This window comes from Xiphias gladius, chromosome 14 (assembly GCF_016859285.1).
Source record: "Xiphias gladius isolate SHS-SW01 ecotype Sanya breed wild chromosome 14, ASM1685928v1, whole genome shotgun sequence".
Classification (NCBI taxonomy): domain Eukaryota; kingdom Metazoa; phylum Chordata; class Actinopteri; order Istiophoriformes; family Xiphiidae; genus Xiphias; species Xiphias gladius.
Window position 1 is genome coordinate 2,782,005 of NC_053413.1, and position 6,201 is coordinate 2,788,205.

General features: G+C 38.4%; 1 long non-coding RNA gene across 1 annotated transcript; it reads right to left on the minus strand.

The window, feature by feature from the left end:
- Positions 1–577: 577 nt before the first annotated feature.
- On the minus strand, positions 578–5,780 carry LOC120799299. Its single transcript, XR_005708802.1, has 3 exons — positions 5,581–5,780; positions 1,388–1,569; positions 578–708 (listed from the first exon to the last, which is right to left on the minus strand). It is a non-coding gene; the product is annotated as an uncharacterized LOC120799299 (long non-coding RNA).
- Positions 5,781–6,201: the final 421 nt, after the last annotated feature.

The window sequence follows — 6,201 nt, forward strand, 5'->3', positions numbered from 1 at the left end:
CTCTTTGCTTTTATTATTAGACAAAATGCAGCAAACAACCTTTAACTGGCTTAAGAGGCTGTAAATGGGTTGTTTGATATGTAGATCAATAGTTTTCAAACTTTTTTCAAGATTCCCTGTTTTATTTTTCATGTATTCTGGGGATAATAGAAATGTTTAACAGGGCTTTTAATATGGTAATTCTGATGGTTAAAATTTCACAAAAGTTTTTTTACCATTAAAATAAATAAATGCAGTAAATGAATTCTGAAAAAAAGGTGAGATTGTTCTCTCAAAATAACAGAAGTTATTAATCTATGAAGCTCTAATGTAAAAACTGCTAAACTACCTCTGCTGTCTCATCACATCTAAAACAGTAATTATAAAGGTAGGTCACATAGTATTTTAACTTTATATCTATCTATCTAGATATCTATATATATCTATATCTATATCTATATATAGAATATATATATATAAAACTGTGGTACTTGTTATTTCTTAGTGTTACCACTGTTCCACTGAGTTAGTAAGAAGAGAGCTTACCATGTTATGTGAAGTTTTGATTTTGACTCAAAAACAGCACTCAGACAAGAGATGTTCAATGCTTCAAAAGCAGGTTTATTGTAGAGTTATAGTGGTTAAGTTTTGTGGAGTAGAACCAGGGCGGTGGAGCAGGGCAAGCAGTGGTGGCAGGGTTTCCAGCAGAAAAGGCAGACAGGGGTGGAGCTGGGTAAGGCAAACAAACAGATCCAGTGATGTAAAATGAACCTGAGCTTGGCCATGTGTTAGTACCACTTGGCAAACTGAACTATCTGGTGAAAACTGTATCGAACCGGGTTCTTTATACTGCTGGCGAGCAGTATAAAGGTGTACTGGTGACTTGGTGACAGGAGGGAACCGGAAAGCTACATCCAAACAGACACACACATACACACAGACAGGGACAGGAGACAAACTGGACAAATAAGAAACACAAGGGAGGGGAAAACTGTAGGAGACACAGGGAATGAGGGCGAGGCACAGCCTACCACGACAGACCAGACCTCTTTAGCCTGCTCTTCATTTCTGCTAGAGATCAAGACTACTGGAATAACACACCCTAATGTCTGGCTGATATTTCAGCATTCGAGTTGCACTGTGGGTAATGTAGGTGCCAAGTTCTGACAAAGAAGAATGCAGGGCATAAAAAAGACTGCCGAAACTTCCTGTGTCATCTGTGTCTTTCAGTGCCATACTGTATGTTACAATCAGTATAATAAAGGTCAGTTATAGATAAATAAATACATAGAGTAGTCGGATTAAATTGAGTTGGGTCTTTGAGACTTGGGTACAAGCTGGGTTTGGGTCTTATCAAGAACCATTTTGTGTTTTAAGAAAAGAGAGACAGCTTTGTTTGGAAACAAACCTGTGCTGTTATACTGCAGCATGGTTGCTGTTAAGAGATGCATTGGGGGAGCTTTGCAAATGCTCATTAAGTTCATGGCTGAGGCAGACATTCATGTGATACAGCATGATCGTGTCAGACAGCAGGATTGGTGAAGTATAGGAGATGCCGCTGGTTTTCCCAGCTGCTGACAGCTGCAGCCTCTGGACAAGATGGAGAACGTCAGCAGAGATGACAACAGCAAATGATCCTTCACACAGAAGGACAACAGAGCAGTGGTGAAACCCTGATCTATTTATTTCTCTTTCTGTTTGTTTCTTCTCTTTCTCTATTAATTTTATTCTTTCTCCTCCTCATTCTCTCTCCAGACAATCTAGGTCAGCCTCTCAGTGTGACTGTCTGTCCATCCATCCATCTATCCATCCGTCCATCCATCCATCTCTCCAACAGAAAAACACAACACCCACTGCTTCTGTCAATCACATACTGATTAGTTTCTTTGTCACTCAGTCAATAAATGTATGAAAGATTTCGGTTGTGAATTTTACTCATCGCTCTAAAATCAAATCAAGTGGGCAGTTCCTGGCCACTTTTTAGTCATTGTGGGGCAATACTAACAAACACTCATATTATTTGCATTACATACTAGTCAATAAACTATTCAATTATCTAAATGAACAGTCTGTTAAAGTAGTTTAAGTTGTTGTTCTAGTGGCTAAAGTGACAAAAACCACAACAACAAATGTCAAAATGTAAGATGACACATTTTTCTTTAAATTATTAAAGAAAAATAATCATTAAAGCCAATTGTAGGCTACTGTATATCTTTATATATCTTTGAATTTACTACCTTTTGCTCTTGGCCTCTTAGAAAGTGAGAAATCTGTTACACTTAATAAATGATTTCATTGACATGTATAACTTCAGTATTGATAATTTTGCCAGAACGGTATTCTCAGTATCCTTTAGTGTTAAATTAACAAGTTTCTCACTGTTTGAGTTTCCCAAATATTGTCACTGATGATAGACAGGCCTTGGCATGGGCATACTGTACTTTCAGCTACGTACAGGAACATAAGACCATCTCATCTAGTTTCAACCTAACATTTTTTACAATCTGGAAACCAAAAACGTTTTCATGTGAATGGCTTATAACTAATGACGAAAGCAGTTGTAAATTATATATAATATTTATCATTAATAAAAACTTTAGCAGTGGTAGCAAAGGGGTTGAACTTAAATCATTTGTAGGTGTGTGTGTGTCTGTTTGGAGACTTGTGTGCCTTGTGTGTGTGGATGCCCTTGACTTATTTTGGCTGGTGTTGGAAAATCTGTGTTGCCTATTGCTCATCAGGAACCATCTGTGGTGGTAACAGATTTACAGTGCAACAGGCGCACACACACACACACACACACACACACACACACACACACACACACACACACACACACACACACACACACACACAAACAAATGTTTCAAAGCAAAAATTCTAAAAAATGAACCCTTCAACCTACTGCATGCTCACCTACCATGGCACAATCTATGTACAATCTCTGGAGCTCACCCCCCCATGTCTTCCCAATTATTATTATTAAAGTTTTTGTGGAGAGTTTTCACACCCGGAGGTCCTAAGGTTTTTGTGGTCGCAGTGGTAGTTTAGGGGTCTAAGGCCAAGTGCCCACTAGATGCTGATTATTTGTAAACACTGTAGAAAAACCAATTTGTAATTTAACTTGACAAAACTAAGAGGTCACAGCAATGCAACTGGCTTTTTCTATCCATCCATTTTCTGGGTATAGATCATGTTGGCAGCAAGCTGAGCAATGTAGTCGGATGTCCCTATTCATGTTCTCCAGCTCCTCCAGGGGGCATCCCAAGATATTCCACACCAGATGGGATATGTATTCCCTCCTGGGTGTCCGGTTGATGCCATGGGGACTCTTTCGCCTTTGTCGTATTTTGCTTATTTACACAGTGTTTGCTAACAAGCAAGCTACTCACTTGCTTGTGAGTGTTGAAGGACCCAAAGCAATAAGCAAGAAGTGGTAGTGATGTTACACAATCTTTTCTTCCATCCTGTGATGAAAACTCCTTTCAGCCCCTTGTATCCATGATCTTGTCCTTTTAGTAACTACCTAAAGCCCATGACCATAGATGAAGTTTCTGTAACAAATTTCACGGCAATCCATCCAATAGCTGACATTTCATTGTGTAATGAAATATAAGGAAAGTCAAAGTCATTAAGATTTATTCCCTTGGGATGAACATATATGCCACATTTCGTAGTAATCAATTCAATATTTGAGATATTAAATTTTGGACAAAAGTGGTGGATTTACCAAAAAGTCCAAAAAATTAAACCACAATGCTATAGTGAAGGTTTTGTTAGGTTTAGGCACAAAAAACACGTGGTTTGGTTTAGGGAAAGATCATGGTTTTGGTTTAAATAAGTACTTAGTTGAGGTTGGGGTAACTTCATCATCAGGGTTAAAGTAATAAACACACAGTTAAGGTTACAGAACACGGTGGTCATGCTTTGAAATAAAAAATGATGTTGATAGAAAAACAGGAAATGGACAGTGGTCTCTGATGTTTTGTTGACCCATCCACCAATCCTGATCCCTCCCTCATAGACCTGTCACCTGACCCTCTCCTTTGCTCCCATTGCAATGGCCACTACTCTCAAAAAAAAAAAAAATCAAAAAAAAAATCGGTATATTTATTCAAATAATAAAATATAACAAATATGCTTAGAATAAAATGAATAAATAAATTGATTAAACTTTATTTTACTAGATCCCATAAAGAGGCTGTGTAGTAAAGGGTAGCAATATGCCAGTGTAGCATCTAGTCTGGCCAATCAAAAGAGGAGGAAGCAGGAGGTGCATGTGCCAGAGTACACATAAAATATAGGAAACGTCATTTTGTCACCGACGCCAACACTGAGCCCTGGCCATGGACTCCATGCATGGACGTGGCTGAGTGTGCGTGAAAGTGCCGGGAAAGCTATAAAATAAGTTCAATCGTTTGCCATCTGTTGTGTGACGGTGCAGGAATATGTTATTTTAGTATATTAATTCAAAATTTGTTTTAGGTTTTACAAATATGAATATAATTGTTTTGACATTTATATCTTGAGAATTTAGGGGGAATTTAGGTTTGGCTGTGTATCATGTCCTGCTAGCACCTGCTATTTTGTTTAGCACAAGTTAGCAGCATCACTTTGACACCAGTCAACGGACTGGCTTCGTTGCAACATTGCTTCCAACACAGAGGACTTACAGTGGAGAACACTCTTCTTGTCAGGCCTCACGTTGATACCACATCAATGCACAGGCAATGCTCAGGTACTTGTTCAGCCACGTGTGCGTGTTGTGGAACCGCTTCCTTTTAATTTTAGTGTCATGCAAGACTACTGATGCAAAGGTGTATGCGTGTATGGGTGTATGGGTATGAACAAATTTTAACCCCTTATTCGTGTTTTAGTTATTTAAGAGAAGCATGGGGTTTTTATGTCAGGCCTTGGAGAGTTTGTGGAAGGCACAGTCCAGTCGGTCATTACAGATAATTTAGGAGCCCATGTGATAGCAGGCTTTATTGAAAGCTTTTCTGGCGTCTACTTCTGCAGGTTTTGTGAGAGATCAGACATTTGGCCTAAAGCTGTTCAGTCAGGGCATTTTAACCTTCAAACAAAAAACATACATGACACACACACACATTAAGTTTGCAAGGGAAAATGCAACCATCTGTTGTGGGGTAAAAAGAGTGTGTTTTTACTAAGAATTTATCTTATTTTCATGTTACTCAGGATTACCCTACTGACATTGTTAATGACTTATATGAGGGTGTTATTCCAGTTGAGATTGCCCTCTGCATTGGTGTATTAATTTCCAATAAATTTCTGTCTCAACACTCTTAATGAATTAATCCTGAACTGCCATACAAGTGAGGGGATATAACTAAAACCTCATATTATGCCATGCACTTATGCCTTAGCAAGCCGCTGGCAGAAATACCCAAGATGAATGAGGTACATCCTGCTAAAAAAAAAAAAAAAAAAAAAAGTTTGAGCTTTGTATTAAGAATATTATGCTTGAGGTATCATGATTGTTGCTTCAGGGCTTATGAGTGGACTATATCTCCTAATAGAATGGTTGCTCTAGAAGACCTGTAACAACTCCGGAAGGAACTCAGATGCAGAGAAACTCACTGGAGGCAAAGTTGAGTTTAAAAAGACAAAGTCATTGCAGATGGTCCACAAGGTCATATACAGGTAAGCAGTCCAAAAAAGGCAAACAAAGCAAGCAGGGAGCTGGCAAAAATCCATAAACTAGGGAAACTAGCAAAGTCAAAAACCACAAACGCAAACACTACATAAAATATGCTAGCAAGCAGTGAACACAGGAGGGAACAAAGAAAATCTAACATGAGGTGTGGGAAACAGGGATGTATGTATACACAGTGATGACTACGATGAACATCAGGGCAAATTAGTAATTGGCAACAGGTGTGGCTGATGAGGGGCGGGAAACACATGAGGATAGGAACTGAAATGACAAGAGAGGTAAGTTTTACAAAAATAAAGCAGGAAATATGCATGACACAAGACAGGATGTTACAGGACCTGGCCAACTTATCCACTTTGTGACTACATTGTAGTTGTGAAACAGATGGCTACATTTAAAAGGCATATCATTGATTAAGGTAGGTCTATAATTTGGTCTATAATCAATCAAACATTTTTTGTGGTTTATAATTTAAATGTATAAGAGGTTTTTTAGAAATTCAATCAAAATCACAATACAAAAAGTTGACAGTAGACAATGTGGTC